At 39.7% G+C, this 21,020-nt stretch overlaps 1 protein-coding gene across 11 annotated transcripts in view; it reads left to right on the top strand.

Annotated features, from left to right (window-relative positions):
* The window catches only part of NPAS3 (neuronal PAS domain protein 3), a 636,914-nt gene that overhangs the window by 93,866 nt on the left and 522,028 nt on the right, over nt 1-21,020 (top strand). The window lies entirely within an intron of this gene.

The following is a 21,020-nucleotide window of genomic DNA, read 5'->3' as shown; positions in this document are numbered from 1 at the left end:
GAATTGTCACATCCAAGGGTCTAGTAACCATCATGGGTAACGTGATGCTGCATTGGGGAATGTACCTGGAATACAGCTCTGAATTGTTTGTCCCCTGCAACTGGAATTGTCCTTCATTTGTGCAAATGTCTCATTCGATGGTCGGCACTCTTTTGTCGAAGTGTTTTAATTGATAAATGCACTGATTGACAGAACATTTATTAAAAATCAGTATATAAAATATTTATATAAATGAGTTTTATTTTAATTGCTTTAGATCAGATATGAAGAGATTTTCTGTGATGACATTTGAATTTTCAAGTGTGAAATTAGATTAAAGTAGTAAATTTAAATTATGTAAAATGCCCATGCAGTAACCACAATTCAGCTAAAGCTAATAATGGCTAACAGCTAACTATCTACTCGGAAGTAGTCAAATTGTTTTCAGTGGAGGTTGCCTTATGCTGCAATCCTGTACACATTTAACAAGGAGAATGTCCCATTGAACTTACTGATATTGCTTCCAGTAAAGTTATCTGTAGGATTTCACTGTAAATTGTTGTTGTTTATTCAGTGATATACAGCTTAGTGCCAAAATAGGCTTTTAAGCAGTTTCCAAAGAATAAAAAGCAGTTGCACAAATATTAAAATATAAACACCCACAATTAAACAATGCTGGTCAGCAAATTTGTCTTTCCCATGAAAACAAATGTGATTAGGCTACATTACACCTAATGGAACAATTTCGGTGAAATGGACTCTGGTTGCATTGCTTTCACTTAGACTTTGTTATAACTAACCTAAGGACCTAAGGTGGGTTGTAGCATAAACTAAGCATGAAAACTGCATAGGGATTTATTTTTATATTAAGACGCACATAACATCTGTCAATAAATAAGGCTAACATCCAGTCAAACAAATCTTAATTGACCATCCAATTTGATTAAATCGCTGATCCAGAAGGAGCCAGATCCAAATTCAGAACAGGCAGGCTTGCTTTGCTTTGAGGTTTAATCCTCCTACTACCTCCAGGCTTCTTTCCTTTCCTCTACCACTATTCCCTCTCCTAAAACTTACTTGACTGTAGGAGTAGGGCAACTGCAAAATGTCACAGGGAGGTCTTCATCCAGAGGACATTGCTTTATCCATTTCAGTGATCCAGACCACAGGGAGGTACAGAGATGGCACTGGGCAGATGTCTGCAGAGAAACCTTGCTGCCCGTCTGTCAGCTTCTCTTTTTGTAACATTGTTTTATCAAGCTTTCAGAAAACAATTCCTTCTGAAGAAGAAAGGATAGTTAGAATTACAGTTAGAATTACCCTCCCCCTACCTAGTAGCATTAAAAACCCAGAAAGCAATGTCTTCTGAGTTTTATATTTTTTTGGCTTGTCCCATTTCACAGGTTTCATTTCCAAATATTTTTATTACTGGCCATGATTTTGCTATAAAACAATGAGATTTCTGTCTTCCGGTTGAGTCCTGATTTGCTGTATTAATTTGACTGTTATTAGCATATCATCATTTTTCTGAACTCTTGCACATTCTATAGGCGTTTGGATAGATTTTAATTTTTTTCTGGTATTGCAGATTGTGCAGCTGTTAACAAATTGTCAATTTATTATTTAGTACATTTCTATCCCACTTTGTTCTGTAACAATACTGAATGCAATCTACATACAATTTGCAGACAGCCTCCCATCTTCACCAGACCCTAAACTGCCTATCTTCATGCACCTTTAGACCATGCAAAATAACAGCAGAAATAATCCCAAGCTGCACTTCTTGGCTATACTCTAGAGCAGGATTTGCCAAACTTGGGTCTCTAGCTGTTGTTGGACTCCAAGTCCCATCATTCCTAGCTAGAAGGTCCAGTGGTCAGGGATAATGGGAATTGTAGTCCCAAAACAGCTGGAGACCCAAGTTTAGGAAACCTTGCTCTAGACCACTGATTAAATTCTACATGCACGAACAGAGTGCCTCTTGTACAACAGGATTTGTGCTTCCTTTCCTCCCTGCATTCCCCGCATATTGAGATACTGGGGAGTGATTCCCCTAGTTGCTGAGACCCAGACTCCCTTAACAGGGCTTAATCATAGTGGTTGCAATTTGGGTAAGAAAGGGTGCAATGTAGCAGGACAAAGTTAGCTAATAATGGCTAAAAGCTAACTATCTACTCGGAAGTAGTCTAATTGTTTTCAGTGGAGGTTGCCTTATGCTGCAATGCTGTACACATTTACAGGATTGGCAGACTGAAACCCTATTTTCATAAGGTGGACAATCAAGTTCATTTGTAGGTCATTCTTGAGGTTATTTATGGAAACTTATTTCCTGTAAGTATTTTCTCCTTGTTCAAATTCTGTGAGATTTGCTGATCAGAACAGCAAATTTCTGACCCAGACTGTTCTCTTAAAACAAAGAGAGCTTGTGCTTTGAAAGACAGAGACTTCTCTACTATAGAACATGTTCACTCCAGTAAAGGTTGGATGGCCATCTGTGATGGATGCTTTAAGCTGAGATTCCTGCATTGCAGGGGGTTGGACTAGATGACACTCAGAGTCCCTTCCAACTATGATTCTGTGTTCCTATGGTTGATTCTAAGAGCTCCCATTTCAAGAGTTCCTTGTGTACAGGCAGGAGGGACAGGTACTAGGAGGGACAAAGCACCATAATAATCAGACAGGGACACTGATTTCAGAGATAGTCGGAGATAGTAATGTTGCTGATTGGCTTTACAGACCCCAAGGTGAGTGAATGTCTAGTTCTCTGTCTGCTCCCAGCATACTGCCATGTCAGGCTATAAAGACAAATAAGGTGGAAAGAAATGTAAGGAGGTTAAAGATAGGGAACTAAAAGAAGTTAAAGGGCACCAATCAGTCATCTAGTTTTTCAAAACAGACAAGGGTTTTCTGCAGCCAGGTTCGGCCTGTACGTTAATTAGCAAAGCAGATTTTGAACAAAAAGAATGTGAAAATTATTTCAATATAGAGACAGGATCCAGGTGTGCCAAGAGGATTTTCTGGGCCTATTTCACTATGTGGATTGGGCCTTCCAACCCACTAGCTAAAAAGACACAGATTTGCTTAAGATATGTCATATGAAAATTAGCATCTTATTTTGCATGTCAAGTGGATGGCCCAAAAATAAACCAGTGGCCACACAAATTAAAAAAATGTCTGACAGACAAAATATGGACGGGCATGTAGACGCAGAATTAATCCCCAATGTCACCCCCAAAAGATGGTAGTAGGCATAGTTTTCCTGAATTTCTTAGCAGATGTGATTTGTACTGTTTCCCATGTTGACTTTTTTCTGCAAGGGAAACACACTTGTGAAAAATGAAGGGCATTCACCAGTTACGAAACAACATTTGCGAACTATATACTGTACTAAGCTTCTTGAAAGTGAAACCTTTCTAGTACCAGTAGAAAGAATTACAGCAATCACTATCAGGTAGACATGGTGTGGACAGTGAAATAAAAGAAAAAGAAACAAATATTAACAGATGCTACCAGATGGAAAGAAATGTTGGGATGATTGCTTGGTGTTACCTTATATCTTGCTTTAAGATATAAAAATAATTCCAAGTCTAGTTTTGCGTAAGAGTTAACTACCAACCCCCTTACAGTATTAAATGTGATTTACAAAAAAACAACTTCATCTTAGTTTCAGTGAAGTGTGAAATAGGCCTATGGAATTTTTGCACACTGCCAGTGGCAGAAGCTAAAAGAAGTTTTAGCAAGCTATCACTCATCAAAAAACTGCAGGCGTTATCCTGTGGGGTTAAGCCACCTAGCTAGTCCCCCCACCCCCCTACTGAGTGTGACCTTGCAAGAGAAATTGATTTCGGGGAAATAATTCATGATTTTGCAATGAAAAATGCCAGAAAATAAATAAAATCAAAGCAAGGGTGGTTTCAGGCATGGAAGGGACTATGGGCACACACCCATGACACAAATTTGCATATAATTTGCAAATCCTAATTTATATGTATAGATGGCTCTGTGAAGTTAAAACGGTGGGTGTCCAGGGTCTTACTAGCACTGCACTTTGAATTGCACCCAGCTGTCCTATAAGTGAACAATAAGAAGACAGTATAAGGATAATGCTTTTATTGGGACCAAAGGAAGCTACAGCAAGCTTTGTATATATTCAGGCTGGATGTTATGTTACAAAAATTGGGCCCCCAAAATGATGCCTAACATCCTTAAATATTATGGGAAAGGCCAGCAGTTCTCAAGTTACCCAAGGACAGAGGGTTCACCTAGGTTTTTTAATTCATTGCCAACATTCCTCCTTTTACATGTGTAAATCTGCATGCAAGATTCTAATTTTTCTGTTTAACATTCTTTCCCGTCCCAAAGAGAGAATGCTTCTCTAATAAAAGGGAACAATCCCACACTGTGTTCCTTTTTCCTTTGCTCCCCTTTGCAATGAAAGGAGGCAGCTTTGCCAAACAGGGAGAGAAAGAAATCAAACCCTACAGGCAGCGTGTTGCTGAATGAAGCACGTTCGCAGCTGGATACCATGTCATAAGCAGCTGCAAACAGGATGTATCCTGTGACAATTGAAGGGGCATTTCTTTTGGTGCAAACTTTGCAAAATTTACAAATGATAGGTAGTTAACTGGAAACACACAGTTTCTGCGAAAAAGCAATGCTTTGCGAGTAATCTAGTTTATCTTGTGTGTGTTTTATTATATTTTGGGGAAGTCTTCTTGCTTTTGCCCTTGAGTATTACGAAGTCGCCATCATATCGTAAGATGCCTGTGACATGGCTCCCAGCTGTGAAAATGCTTTTTAAAAAACGCTGTACTGTCAGTAGGTCTTGAATACTCACTCTGATAGAAACTGCCTCCCTTTGCCCAGAATTTAAGAGGGGACTGGGAAATGGTTCCTTTGATTAAGAGTGGAGCTTAAAGGAAGAGGTACTATACTCCTTGTTTTTATTTTCTTGGTCAGTGATTCCAGTGTTAAATTTAAAATACCAACAATGTAGTCCTGTAAATGTTTACTCATAAGTAAGTCCCGCTTTGTTCAGTGGGGCTTACTACAAAGGGCTACAGTATAAATGGGGTTGGAGGTGGCAATATTTCATATGACATTATTCCAGTTTCTCATTAAGCCAGTGTCCTGCTCAGAGAGGGAGGAATAAAAAGAGAAGCCCACGGGCCCATTATTTTCTATTTCACTAATTTCCTGAGAGAAAATTTATTTATCCAGTATATCACCTCACTGGTATAATGTGACTTCGGTCATACTTGCCTCCTTAAGAACAGGATGAGCTCGAGAAAGTAGATCATTCTGTTCATTTCAAGAACATTTCTCCTAAAAACTGCTCAGATGCTAACTTTTCCTTATATGATCCTTTTTAAAAGCTTTCACATGAATTCAACATTATAAAGGTTTATTTTTATTAAAAAGAGATTCTGGATCTTTGTAGAGCGATGTAATTAAACTACAAACTAGTTGCCTCTTTCTCACATGACATTTTTAGTTTTGGGGGGGGGAAGTATTGATGATTGAATAAAAAGAAATTGAATATTATTATTCACAAATGAGGAAATCTTGATCTTTCCATATCTGGTGTTAATCTTGACAAAGGTCATAGTTTAGAAAGATAGTAAAACAATTACCATGTTTTTCCATGTATAAGACGATGTTTTTTGCTCTCTCTTTGTAGTCCAAAAAAGGGGGTCGTCTTATACATGGAAGAATATCATTCAGCGCTTCAACTGCTTGTTCCGCTTCTATGGCGTCCGCCATCTTCATGCTCTGCTTGGCTCTAGTTCCTGCTCCTGCTCCCTATTGCTAGCTATCACTCGCCTCCTCGCCCTGCCTTGCTTGCCTGCCTCCCTCAGCTCAACAAGTTTGAGCGAGTTTTCCCCAAAAGCTCAAAAAGTTTGGGCGATCTCTGGTGTTTAAAATAGTGATTTATCAATTTAGGGTTTAAAAAATATGGGCCTTCTAATACATGGGGGCGTCTTATACACTGAAAAATACGGTAATATTTCTTTGTTTTTAGAACCTGTTCTATAGACTGTTTTCTGCAAGGGAACAACAGTGGGCAGTGTGTGACTCCCTCTCATTATCTGGTAGCTAAAATTATGACATATTATCAAATGAAAAAATGAATGTAAGTTATTATTTGTGCATTTACATGTACAACCCGGTTTGGTATTCCACAATATTTGGAGGCATGGTTGGTGAAGACTCAGCCGTGGCATTTTGGGTTGCATCACCAACCTATGGATCCTACATGCCAGTGAGACTTGCTTGACTGCCTTTCTCACAATGTTTCCGCTGCAGTCCTATGCAGTAACCATATCAAACCATATCATTGAAACTTACTTATGAGTAGACATGTAGAGGATTGCACTGTACTGTTAGACACACTGTTAATACTGTTTTATTTTGCCTGGCAAAATTTTGTCTGTGCTGAGTTTCCCACCACCACTGTTTAATTAGGTGGCTCCAATTTTAATAGTTCGGTTGGTGTTTTATTTTTATGATCCTAGTTTTTGTTTATTTGCTGTTTAATTTTTAGGCATGAGTATAAACAACCAAGGGAACCCTTGCAAGGACATAAAGGCAATGAATAAATCTTTTCAATGAATAAATAACATTAGCGATGTTATGACAACATTTATGACATTGTTCTTAGGGCATCCATCCAAATTTTCCATAGGGATTTGGAGGAAAACATTTTTTATTTTTTGCTGGTTTAATATTTGCCTACCTGTTACTTCTCTGTCCTAACTTAAAGTTATCTATATGTGACTAGTGTTTTCCATGACAGACAAGCTTTCCTTGTTCAGGGAGAATGTGAAGTACAAACACTTTCAAACAAGTGATTATCCCATGCCTTCTGATATTGTGTAACCCCAGGAGAGAATTGAATCACTTGAATGAATATACAAGTTGTCAAAATATTGCATCCCTAGGTGTTTGCTTCTTAGCTTTTTTTCCCATTGAAAGCAATGGACTGACAATAAATACCTCTGCGGCCATTGCAGATGTGATGATAGCTTTTGGTTCATCAAATTGGAAGCCACCTTTGAGGATGTGAGCTGTTCGCCAGCACCCTCTCCCTTGATTGGAGTGAATTTCCTTTACTACATAGTACTTTGGATCAATGTTAACCCATAGTTAAATGAACGAAACTCCACCTTAACCCAGAATATGGAACCTGCTTTGAATCATGGCTTTTAGATTTAGTATATTTCAGGAGTCTCAGGGGCTGGAGGGGGGAATTGCCCTGACACAAATGTCTTTTCACAAGCCTCCTTGCACTTGTGCTGCATTGGATACAGTGAAATGATTAATCATGGCAGTTTACGACAAATGTCACCTACTGTACATAAGATAAGGGTGAACAATCCAGTCATCATAGCTCAGACTGCTTGAAGACGTTCCTTTCTCATGAGGGCAACACCTCCGTTTTACAACCAAAGCCTACTCCTCCTTGAATCTGCAGTGATTTTAGGTTTGCTCCATACAGATAACATCTTAACGGTTAACTGTGGGAGGATCCTTGCTCTCAGGGATAGCAGCATGCTTTAAAAGATCTTGCACTGCTGACTGATTACTGCTGATAATTATGTCACATGGTGGACCCAGTGAAAACCAACAGAAGCCGTTTTGATGCATATCACCCTGGGGATAATAATGCATGTAGACCAAGCATCTGCATCTGTAACAAATGGCTGCGTGGAAATCTGCAAGAACAGGAATAGCATCAGATAAACATCCACAAAAGAATGGCAGCTGAGCTGTTCTCAGATTCACAGTCATGCCTTTGTCGTATATAAAGACAAAAGAGTGCAGTCCACTGCTTCGCTCTTCATTCCAGCACCGCGCATACGAAGCCTGTGCAAGCCTCTTTTAAATGAATGGATGTTGAACAGCAAGAACATCAATTGGATTGTGCTTGGTGTGTGAAATAGTTCAGAGTTAGTTTGAAGAACAGGATAAGACACCAGCATTCCATGCAATACACCTTTTGTAAAGTCTAGGCTCTTTATCAGGCTGGTTTTGAACACAATTTAAATTTGCTGGGGGGGGGGAGAAATCTTACTTTAATGCCCCCCCCCTTTCTCCACATTCCAAAGGGTTTAATTATTATAAATCAATACCTTCATCATTATAATTGGATATTGAGTGATACCTATTTTCAAACATTTAATTTTTTTTTTTTAGTAAATTCATATAACAATTCTGTAGCATTTGCCAGGGACACATTAGCTGGAGTCTATTTGCAAGGATCTTCCCACTTGTTTTATTAAATGTTACAGCTCCATGCATGTAAATGGAATGAGCATGCAGATTATACGCTTTCTTTTAAACCAGCCTTTCTCAACCTGTGGGTCCCCAGATGTTGTTGAACTACAACTCGCATCACCCCTAGCTAGCAAGGCCAGAGCTCAGGGATGATGGGAGTTGTAGTCCAACAACATCTGGGGTTGAGAACTGTTTTAAATGAATGGTGGTCTCCACACATTCCAGAGTTCTGTGCATGCCTTGAAGACAGGCTCATGTGTGCTTCTGGATCTTAACATAGTTTATCAATCTAGTGCTTTGGTGATACTCACAGCAAGCACATCTGCTCTAACACTCACCATGTCTCCCATAAGTATACTTCACACATGCTAACAGGATATAAGTCTCTGGGATTCAGCCAACCTGTTTTGGTAAGAAGGAGGTGCTCTTATCAGGGGTACTGAAAGTCACAAAACCCACAAAAGTTTCCAACCTTCTTTTGGGAGTTTTTCACTGAGGCGGGCGTTGAAGCGAGTTATGTGGAATCTGATGTAGAACTTGACATGTTTAGATTGCACCGAAATCAAGAACATTGAAGACCTCCCAACATGGAAGCAAGGGGTGACATTCTGATGGAACAAAGTGACCTTGGAATGCTTTAGAGGATGGTGTTAGCAAAAGGTTGTTACCAAAACCCTAGTGTATTCTGTGCAGTTTTACAAATAATAAATAGTGATGAACTGGGGAGAAACAGTGATCAGAGCAGTAAGTGGGGAAAGGAGTTCCTAAGAGCAACACACATTGTAGGTGGATGATTATTTTATTTTAGCATTTATATCCCACTCCCGCCCCCCCCCCCCAAGCAGCTCAAAGTGGTCTACATGGTTCTCCCCCTTCTCATGTTATCTCCCCTGCTTCTTCTTCTTTGGTGATCACTTGTAGCTGAGTAAGAGAGATCTGTTGTTGATATTTTCTTATTCACACTGCAGGAAAGCTTCCGTTTCTCCTGCCGGGCCTGTTGCTTTTCAGTCTGGCCAGCATCAGCGTGAATGTGTTGATCGCTGCTGTGCATAGGTAATGTTTATTGATAACATGCTAGTAAACTCGACTTGATCCCAAGCATGCAAATACTAGGTCTTTATTATTGGTGGGTTGTTTTTTAAAGGCAAGCGTTATATCTGCATTATAACTACAAAATAGATTTTGAGAGTTGCTGTGGATGCTCCTGTTGCATAATGCCAGAGAGATCACATCGAGACCAGAATATTATTTTGTTCCCCAAATAGTGTAAACAGGAAATTACTGTTCCTCCCACTGTTCATGTTTATATTTAGAGTAATACAAAATATCTCCTTCCCTATACTTTATTGTTATTCTCTTGCCCCGTTTTATTATCCGTTATTTGCAGCGATACTTAACCTTGAGCCATAGGAAGAAGGACGGTGCTTGCAGCATCTTACAGGACCCACGTAAAAGCTGTTTTGTAGTTGTATGTCAGTATGGGTAAGGCAGGACAGCATTCAATACGCTTTTAATGTGCCTGTCACTTTCATGATGTAGTTAGTTTCCACTAGCTTGAGGCTTGTGTTCTGGAGACCACAGTATGCATTCCAGATGGCAGTGCAAACAATGTCTGTCAGTGACTTACAGGTAAATATAATGAACCAGAAGGGTAATCGGAGAGCTGCAACATGCAATTTGAATATGGATTAGCATACCAAGAGATTGTTAAAAATGTATAAATATCTGCTAAGGAAAGGTATTGTATATCAACATCAACAGCATGCGTATGTCTACATGCATAATGTAGCCATGGCAGGGTATGCCTGATATGTAAATGAGCGAGACCAGCAGCATGTTTGGTGTCACTTTTCCAGGGAGAGAGCACATTCCATGGCCGTGAGGCCTCAGGTTAGATTCTTAGCATCTTGGGTTAAGGATTTTAAGGTACTCAAATTGGTTTTTTAAATCCAAAATACTGGGTTTGAAACTTGCCACAAAGCAGCCTCACTGCCACCTTGCCAACAGAAACAGAGCCAACAAGAACAAGGGAGAAGTATCAGCTTGGTTGGGGGAACCCCAAAGCTTGCAGAAGTACCAGGGAAATACATTATTTTGTCAACTTATATATTCAGAACATTCACGTGCTGCCTTCAAGTCTCGAAAATCTGCCTGGCGTCAACTAGGAGTTGAGCATTTTGTGCCACCAATCTCAACGCTGTGGAATATTTTTCCAGCATAGATTTGGCAGGCCTCCTTGCTGCTAACTTTCTCGTAGCCTTTTTCATACTGACAGACCTATTCAGTTGCTTATTTGTTGCCATCACCACCCAAGATGAGCCAGTTATTTATATGATTATTTTTTCCTTCTTCTTATGCTACCTTATGCTTTACTATATTTGTAGATACTGTTGTACATCACATTGGTATCTTACCAGAGTGGGCAATGTGTGTGTGTGTGTGAAAACAAAAGAGACAGGTTTTAAAACTCCAAAAGGAGGCACTCTTCCACAGAAAGCCTGATGGAGGATCGAACATGCTCAGTGGTTGATGTGTTTTCTTAGTTGCCAATGAGATACTTGATGTGTTGAATAGCACTCTGCTCGCCTGCAGTTCCCAGCAACTGGAATTCAAAGGCTTAATGGGGAGAGGAGGGGAAGAGCAAATTGTCCTGCTTGAACCCTTTCCTGCTTACAGTGTCCTGGAGGAGAGCCACCTGGCTTGCTGAACAAGAGCACCTCCATTAGGGGGTGAGGTTACACTGCAGCATGGGGAGCGGGTGGGGCTGTGGTTTAACCACTGAGCCTCTGGGGCTTGCTGATTGGAAGGTCGGCGGTTTGAATCCCTGTGATGGGGTGATCTCCCATTGCTCTGTCCCAGCTCCTGCCAACCTAGCAGTTCAAAAGCACGCCAGTGCAAGTAGAAAAATAGGTACCACTGTGACAGGAAGGTAAACTGCATCTATGTTCGCTCTGGTTTCTGTCACGGTGCTCCGTTGCACCAGAAGTGGTTTAGTCATGCTGGTCACACGACCCAGAAATCTGTCTGTGGACAAAGGTCAGCTCCCTCGACCTGAAGTGAGAAGAGTGCTGCAACCTCATAGTCACCTTTGACTGGACTAAACTGTCCAGGGGTCCTTTACCTTCCCTTATACTGCAGCCTTTCCTTGCAAGGGCCACCAGTATGCCATATAACTTTGATGTTCACGACACACACTGTGGATGAATATACTTCACTTAAAGTTGAGATGGTATAATTTTGAAACAAAACCATTTCAGCACATCAGTAGTCAAAACAGTTGATTGCACTGGTGATATATTTAGACCTTAAATAGGCAAAAGTTATTAATTTTCCCTTATTTAAATCTGAAGTGGTTTTTCATGACATAACTATGACTCACTCTCATAAGACCTTGGTGGGAGGATGTGTTTGGAATAAAAACAAAAATCCACAGGGAATTTTGTTACAAATATTATAAAATATTGTGAGTCATTTATATTCAGAAGCAGAGTTGAGCCTTATGCTCCCCAGTTCGAAGGCATGCCTTACAACAAGGCTTTGAAAATGTTAAACAAGAACAAAACATAAGAGGAAAGTTCAGATTTAACTGTGAGCTTTTCAGAGCAGGGACCTGTGCTACTTTGTAAGGTACTGAATACATTGACAGTGCATTCTCCTTCTTCTGCTTCTTCAGTATTTTTAATTTAAATTATTTAAAAATTATTTAAATTATTTAAAAAATAATTAAAACATCCTGAAAGCAAACTTCTAACTTGGTTTTTCATAGTAAAAAAATCAAGGTATGCAAAGTAACAGGTTGTGTTAACATATCTCTTCTTCTTTGGTGATCACTTGTGGCCAAGTAATCTTGTCTTCCACAAATACGGTTTTAACAGTGAGTCCGTAAGTGACTGTGGAAGCCAATTCTGGATCCATACATCCTTCCACAGTGGGGACATAGGTTTTGGGGCCAGAGTTTATCATGGTGAGGGTTTGCCAAACATGCCTTCCTCTTAGCACGTTTCTCCATTTGGTCCTGAGTTTAAGCATCTTCAAAGTCCTTGACACCTTTGGTAAAGGCTGTTCTCCAATTGGAGCACTTGCAGGCCAGTGTTTCCCAGTTATCAGTGCTTATACTACATTTTTTTAGATTTGCCTTAAGAAGATTTTTAAACCTCTTTTGTTGACCACCGGTATTTTGCTTTCCATTCTTAAATTGGGGATGAAGTAGTTGATTTGGAAGACGATAATCAGGAATCCAAACAACATAACCAGTCCAACGAAGTGGATGTTGAAGAATCATTGCTTCAACACTGGTAATCTTTGCTTCTTCCAGTACACTAGCATTAGTTCACCTGTCTTCCCAAGTGATGTGTAACGTTTTTCGGAGACACCGTTAATGGAATCTTTCGAGGAGTTGGAGTAAACAAGCATTTTGGTTTCCCTGCAAATGTCTCCACCCTCAAACACTCTGTACTTCAATCGGGAGAAAGCTGCACTCTCAGAGCTCAGGTGATGCTGGACTTTGAAAAAAAAAAGCATAGTAAAATTTATTCAAAAAAGTTGATTTCATTGTGGGGGGACTTATTTATTGCTATGAGGTTATCAAAACTCAAGACCTCCCAAAATTTCAGCACCTCTTGCTATGGTTTGACCCCTTTCCATTTTAACCGTACAAATTCTACAAATACCTTCCATATCTCCTCAGAATAATTTCTATCTTACCTTAATAGCACATGTTAATTTATCATTAATAGCTATATCCCACACCTCTTCATACCATTATTCCATTTTATATTCACCTTGCCCCTTCCACCTCCTAGCTATAATAACTTGTGCAGCTCTCAATAAATCTGTGAGCACTTTCCTCTCTTGTGGTTTCTAGAAACTAGTATTCAGAAGTATTGCTGCCTCCAACTATGGAGGCAGAGCAGTAGCTATCATGGCTAGCAGCTTTCCTTAGGGTTGGGAGGCCACCCAGAGCACATTTAGGGTGGGGGGGCAACAGAGAGGAGGTGAGGAAGGGGAAGCCCCATGATGCAGGTGGAAGTCTGCTCATGTGACGTTGATTTTCACCCAATGCATTCACTTGAGCAGCTTTTTCAGCCTTTTCACCATCCTTTTTAGAATAAGCACCCTTGCTTGAATAGAAGATAGAATTTGATGCATCCCTAGAAAAATCCAACTAAGCCTTGTTTGAAATATTCTGGATACAAGAAAGGATGTATGTTATTTAATGGTGATCAGCAACCACAAATACACTGGGAGACACACACACACACACACACACACACACACACTGCTTCACATTGCACTTAAGTGTAGCCATTTTTCAGCTGGTGTGAGAGCATTTCAGAAAAGTACTGTTTTATACTCACTGTACTTAGTTTGTACTGTTAAGATACATAGTTACTTGTTTAAGGTATTGGGCAACATTTATATTGGTGAATTAGAAGAAGAAATCAAATGTGTTACCGAACAAGGGGACTCCATCTATGGGTTCTTGAAGGATGAAAGTGGCAGAAATATCCCTAACAAGATAGCTTACTGACACTGCTGTGGCGATACAATCAGATGTCAATGATAAACGTATGTGTTCCATGATTACAGGGCAATACAGAATGCTGGATTCTATCTGCATATGTCATTTGGTGTACATATACAGGTTATGCAATGGATTCTAGCAATCCAGAATATTACATGTTCTGCTGTCAGTATATTTACTGTTTCTTGCTTAATAAGACTGGTGTTCCTTTGTCTGTTATTGCTAGCATTTTTTAAAAAAAAGATTTCTGGAGCTGATATGTCAAGGTCTTGATGCACTGTTGCTTTTGCGAATTCAGCTACTTCATAGTTCTATATATCTTTTTTTACTTATTTTACATTTGGTAGGGAAGTGAAATATTGTATATGGTTTTTATTGACTGTCTACCAGACAACTAATTTTGTTATTTCCGACACTTGTCTTGCTTTGTACTTTGCTAAAACGTGGCTTCCGGCTACTGAACTCTTTAGCCAACAGAAACAACGGCGTATTTTGTAGCATCCTAAATATTAGCAAATACATTGTGCCGTACGTTTTTGTGGACCATTGTCCTCTCTGTATGCAGAGTATACTCACCACTTACTTACTTTTATTTATTTCATTAAATTTATACACAGTTTGATTGTAAAAAAACAAATTTCAAAGCATTTACAAAAAAAGATAAAAACAAAATTATCAACAAAAGAATCAACAACATTTTATTTACCTGAAAGAGTAGGTTCTGGCTTATAAAGTCTTTTGCTGTAGTATGCTTATCTTTAAGCTGCTGCAAAACTCTGTGACATACAATTACTCACATAGTTCAACAACACTGCAAATACAACAACTTTGTAGCATAAATAAGTTAACAAACTGGAAACTGATAGATGTGCCTGTTCCTAGCATTCCATGCTATTTGTTTTTCTCTTTGCCATGCTGGTATCTTTTGGAAAGCAGGAAAGGAAGTGACGGCGAACCTAATGGGCTGCATAGGCTATGGGAACCACAAAGGTAGGGTTAACAAGGAATACATTTGTGCCTAGATGTTGGGGGGAAAGTATCTTCCGCCAGGAAGCTGCCCCTGTCACTGGTCCACATACTTCTACACTGAGCCAGTCTATGTATACCTTGCTGTGGACATTTGTGTGTGTGCTCACCTGATAATGAGATAGTGGATGTAGCCTGCTTGGACTGCGTAAGGTGCTCACTTGGGAATGGGATGACAGAGGAGCTTGCATTTGACCCCCTTGCCTCAAAAACAGATCAGTGTCCTGGCTCAGACCGTATCACCCATCCATTAGTCAAGTGCACCTACAGACCCTTCAGTGCAAACTAGTATGCGTTGCACATAACTATTAGTGCTTAGAATCATAGAATCATAGAGTTGGAAGAGACCACAAGGGCCATCGAGTCCAACCCCCTGCCAAGCAGGAAACACCATCAGAGCACTCATGACATATGGTTGTCAAGCCTCTGCTTAAAGACCTCCAAAGAAGGAGACTCCACCACACTCCTTGGCAGCAAATTCCACTGTTGAATAGCTCTTACTGTCAGGAAGTTCTTCCTAATGTTTAGGTGGAATCTTCTTTCTTGTAGTTTGGATCCATTGCTCCGTGTCCGCTTCTCTGGAGCAGCAGAAAACAGCCTTTCTCCCTCCTCTATGTGACATCCTTTTATATATTTGAACATGGCTATCATATCACCCCTTAACCTCCTCTTCTCCAGGCTAAACATGCCCAGCTCCCTTAGCCGTTCCTCATAGGGCATCGTTTCCAGGCCTTTGACCATTTTGGTTGCCCTCCTCTGGACATGTTCCAGTTTGTCAGTGTCCTTCTTGAACTGTGGTGCCCAGAACTGGACACAGTACTCCAGGTGAGGTCTGACCAGAGCAGAATACAGTGGCACTATTACTTCCCTTGATCTAGATGCTATACTCCTATTGATGCAGCCCAGAATTGCATTGGCTTTTTTAGCTGCCGCGTCACACTCTTGGCTCATGTCAAGTTTGTGGTCAACCAAGACTCCTAGATCCTTTTCACATGTACTGCTCTCAAGCCAGGTGTCACCCATCTTGTATTTGTGCCTCTCATTTTTTTTGCCCAAGTGCAATACTTTACATTTCTCCCTGTTAAAATTCATCTTGCTTGATGTGAGCATTTTTTTGTTCAATTGTTAATTGCTCTGCACAGCCCTTTAGCATAGATAGGACCTGATGCAAAGGGTCACTTACCTTTGGAAAGCCAGATTCGGCATATGGAGTCTTCTTGCTGGTTTGGGGCAAAATTGTTGGGAAAATACATCCATGAAGCTCCGTTAATCAGAAAGATTGTTGTTTCCGTTTTATGTGAACCCTTTAAAGTGGTCTGATTAGCTTACCTCAAATAAAACACAAAACTTTTTTTATTGTCCAGGACATCCATCTGGCTAGAAATATTTCCACTCCTGTGTCTATATTTACCTCTCAGTTCTTTATAAATCTGGATTGGTCTGTCAGGTATGATGAAAACTCTGCGATTATGCTCTGTAAATACTGGCAGTTCCATCATTGTTCTGTATGTCTCCAGCAAAGGTTTAAAGGGTTACTGAAATTGCTGTATAAAATGCCAGATATAGTACAGTCTGCCTCTAAGCCTATTAGATTACTTTTGTTGGTCAGACGTAAGGCAGTTCTTTTGCTCTGCAAGCAGTTCTGCATCTCTTTAGAGGGAGAAATGCAGCAGAGCCTCTGGACATCCTGCAACATGTTATGCTTAAGTTTTTATACCAGGAGAAACCACATTCACAAGATTTAGGTAGCCAAATATATTTTTAGGTAGCCAAATATATTTAGGTAGCATATATATTTTTTAAAGGAACCCTACCCCCCCCCCTTTATGTCTAGAAGTGAATGGTATTGTATAGTAAATCTTGCGTCTGAAAGCAGTAGCAAGCACCTTGCTGAACTGTTGCATGGGTTTTGGAAAATGCTCCTGCCCTATAGATATACTGCTGAAATCTTTACTGAGAAAAGCACATGCTTTTTGTTAGTTGATAAATGGAGATTAGAATAATCTGCTGGGCTATTTTATGGTACTTGTTAACAACGCTATCCTTCCTAAATTGATTCAGTTTAATCCTTACTGCAGCCTTAACCTCATTTCTGGAAGACATATAGATAATGTGGTACTTATAGAAGCCTTATGTGTCACTGGGAGGGAGGGGGAAAAACAACCAAAACGTGAGTCCCCCTGTTGAAATGTGCAGCAGTATTATATTAACATAGACTTTGAAACATTTGAGCCCCATAGGGTATGGTGTGTGGGCTGATATGACATGACTTGCCTTCAACGGTTGTTTTAACAAGATATCCTTCTCATATTCATATATATATTCACATATATATATATATATATATATATATATATATATATATATATGCAGGTTTTGGTGTCCTCGGGTGTCTTCCCGTGTAAAAGTTGGGGTGTCTAGGCGACGTTTCGACGAGGTCTCACTCGTCATCTTCAGGCTGGTGCTTTCGGCTTCTTGTTACTGGAACAGAGCAGGATCTCAGTGTTTGAGTTCCTATAAATACTGTTGAGGGGGTGTGGTGTATAGCCTCCAATGTTCTGGGCAGAGAGGAAGTTCCCAGGCTAGTGTGCCTTTTCTTCTTTTGTTCCTTAATTACTTGAGGGATATCTTGAGTGATTTCTTGAGTGATATCCTGAGTACCACTTAGGTGGGTCATTAGGTGTGGATTAGACCCAAACCCAGACCCTCTCCACAGATAAATTACAGACACCATCCAGTAGCCAAACCATGGTGGCACCTCCGGATGCTGCACCCCCCTGCAATCCCTACACAGATCTGGCTGACACAGGCCACAAAACCACAGCTCGCCCCTATACACGAAGCCAAGCCAGAGCACAACTAAGTGCAGTACAGCCATCTTCTCAGAAAAACTCTTCACAAAGTTCAAGAGGTCAAGACACAAAGACTTTAGCAACTAATCCACACCTAATGACCCACCTAAGTGGTACTCAGGATATCACTCAAGAAATCACTCAAGATATCCCTCAAGTAATTAAGGAACAAAAGAAGAAAAGGCACACTAGCCTGGGAACTTCCTCTCTGCCCAGAACATTGGAGGCTATACACCACACCCCCTCAACAGTATTTATAGGAACTCAAACACTGAGATCCTGCTCTGTTCCAGTAACAAGAAGCCGAAAGCACCAGCCTGAAGATGACGAGTGAGACCTCGTCGAAACGTCGCCTAGACACCCCAACTTTTACACGGGAAGACACCCGAGGACACCAAAACCTGCATTCCTGTACCCGTGAAAATCTACGAAAGCAAATATATATATATATATATATATATATATATATATATATATATATATATATACCAGCTGAAAGGCATAACTGAGAAATGTTCATAAGAAACTCTGCTGGCAAAATTCTTCACTTTCATCTTTATTGGATCATGTCTCAGTATTACACTGAAACAAAATATTTAAAACTCAGTGTTATTTGCAGCATGTTTTATACTTTTCAAGCTACCTTTCTTAATCTGCAGGACATTATTCTTATTTATCTTTTTTAAATTTTTGGAATTGCAAACATGCAGCATTTCTTTAAAAAAAACAGAAAATGTTGTGAAATGTAAGTGTGGAGATACCCTGTAGGGTGTTCGTGTAGGGGTTTTTTTGGGGGGGGATAAAAAAGTAGGATATACCCTGTTTCTGCCCATTGCTCCCCTTGGTGTGTAGGCACAGACTCACACACTCACAGGTCATTACAGGGAATGCAAGGGTTTTGTGTATGTGCCTCCCATATTCCCTTCAGTTAAATTGAGCAGTGGGGGAAGGTTGGCTAGAAATATGAGAAGCACACACAGACCTCATTTTCCATGTACTAGTTGAGTAAGGTGTCTCTGTGTGCACTTAGACACATATACTGAGGGTGGACTACAGGACTGTCTTATACCCTTCCGTATGAAGATGCTAAGTATGTGCAGGGAAGATTCAGGCCCTATTAAACTAATATCCTATAGTTATGTAAAAAATGAGGCCACAATCCATCCATGGTGAAATCCATTTGAATACCCCTGATTTAAAATGGAAGAGTTAATCACAAGTTAAACTCAACAAAGTATGAGAACAGTGTTTCACAGGTTGAAAATAACACATTATCCTCATTTTTCCTAAATCTGAAAAATGTTAAACCTGTATTTTTTTGTTGTGGTGGTGGTTGTGTTACTATTTATATCTCACCCATCTGGCTGGGTTTTCCCCGCCACTCTAGTATTTTACAAACCAAGCTTCATTTTAAAATGCTTTAGTAATTAAAATATGTCTCAATTTAGTCAAAGTTAACAATTTTTAATCCTCTTTGGATCCTGTCCAAGGGAGTGCAGCTGGGATTGCATGTACAACCTTTCAAAATGGCTACAATCCCACCAGTGGAACTCTAAATTCCCATTGGCTATGCTTTGCTATCTCTTGTTTTCATAATGTGGTACCATTTGAATATTTATTTTTCTTGACATGTGGTTGTTAAACTTACAAACCCCAAGAGAGGATTTATCAGCAATAGAGGATGCTAAAAGATAAACAATAGGCTACAGCATGGTATGGTCTAGAAGTGTGAGTGCCTAGTTATTGTATGAGCAGAAATAAGTCAGTTTCTAGGAAGGGAAATACTCGTTTTGACTTTATTGATATTCATTCTGTAGCTGCTGCTTTTGAATGATTTTTTATGTTTCCTGAAAATTTTTAGGTTGCAAAAAGCATCTGAACTGCCCTCCTACCTGGCCATGAACTTGAAGACTGATTTCACATCTATAGAGATTTTACTATCACTCTAGACTTTATACTGCCATGTAACTTTTACTGCAGAGGAGGACTAGATGGTTTGAGAGCTTGGTAATGGGATATAGAGACCTTCACCTCTAGGTCACCCTTTTGAATGTAGCCCAGGTGGGTAGAAACCAGAAGTCATTAGTATCTGATGGCTTTTAGCTGGCCTATGTGAAATGAGTTGGTGGTCTCACTCAGCTTCTGAGGAGAAAGGTGTTAATATCACAAAGCCATAATCACAGTTCTCACAAATTGTCAACCATATGAAACAGAAAAAGCAATGCCTAAATGGACATTGATAGAGTTACCCTCTGATCTTTGAAGTGGTCCCTCTAGGTTTGTGTAGAAGTCTTATAAGGGGAGGAGATTTTTTAGATTTATATCAGACTCTGTTTTTAAGGCATGGGCAACAACATTACCTTATTTATTCTTGCAACTCCTAATGGAAGGTTGCTATTGCTCCCCTTTTGACAGCTGCTGGATATACATGTGTATTGTTTGATCTCTTGTTCCTCATTGGTATTCATTCTGCTGCAACATAGAGGTAGTGCCAAGTTGATTCAGAAATGGCTTGGTAATTATGAACTTTGTGAATCCCAGGGGAGCAGACAAAAATATTAAATGCTCCGATCACTATGCCGGAAATCCAACAGGCACTCAATCAAACAAAACTTGGTAAGACCCTGGGTCTAGATGGACTTCCTGCCATCTATTTTAAGAAATTCCAAGATGAGCTAGTAATACCACTAAACTATATTATGAACAGAGTGTCAACCTTAGGACAGATTCCAGAATCATGCAAAGAGGCATATATCACCCTTGAAAATTGAAATACCTTTATTGTCAATGTACAACCTGTGTACAATGAAATTAACAAAAATTAACCCTAATCCCAAAAGGAGGATTAGGACCAACTAAACCCAGAAAACTACTGACCAAACTCACTTTTGAATAGTGATTAAAAATTATTTACAACCATAGTAGCAATAGGCTTTAAAAAGTGTTGAACAAGTGGATCCATACGGTTCAAGCAGGATTTATCCCAGATAGGCAATTGAAAAATACCGTAAGGAATATTATAAATATAATAGAATATTTGGAGGTACATAATGAAAAACAGGCCACCTTCATTTTCCTCAATGCAGAAAAAGCATTTGACAACATCTCCTGGGCATTCGTGAAAGAGGTGTCTTAAAAAATGGAACCAGATGACATCTTCTTGAAAAGCATTACCGCTTTGTCTAAGGGACAATGGGCAAAGATGATAATAATCACTATAGTTTCAGATAAATGCAACATCAAGAAAGGAACAAGACAAGGGTGCCCACTGTCTCTCTTATTGTTTATCCTTACCTTAGAAATCTTACTGCAAAATATTAGGAATTATGATAAAATTAGGGAAATAAAAGTGGGCAAACAAA

Source organism: Podarcis melisellensis (assembly GCF_964234715.1).
Source record: "Podarcis melisellensis genome assembly, chromosome: 1".
NCBI classification, from domain to species: Eukaryota; Metazoa; Chordata; class Lepidosauria; order Squamata; family Lacertidae; genus Podarcis; species Podarcis melisellensis.
The sequence above is the reverse complement of the archived record's forward strand: the minus strand, read 5'-3'. Positions and strand labels throughout refer to the sequence as shown.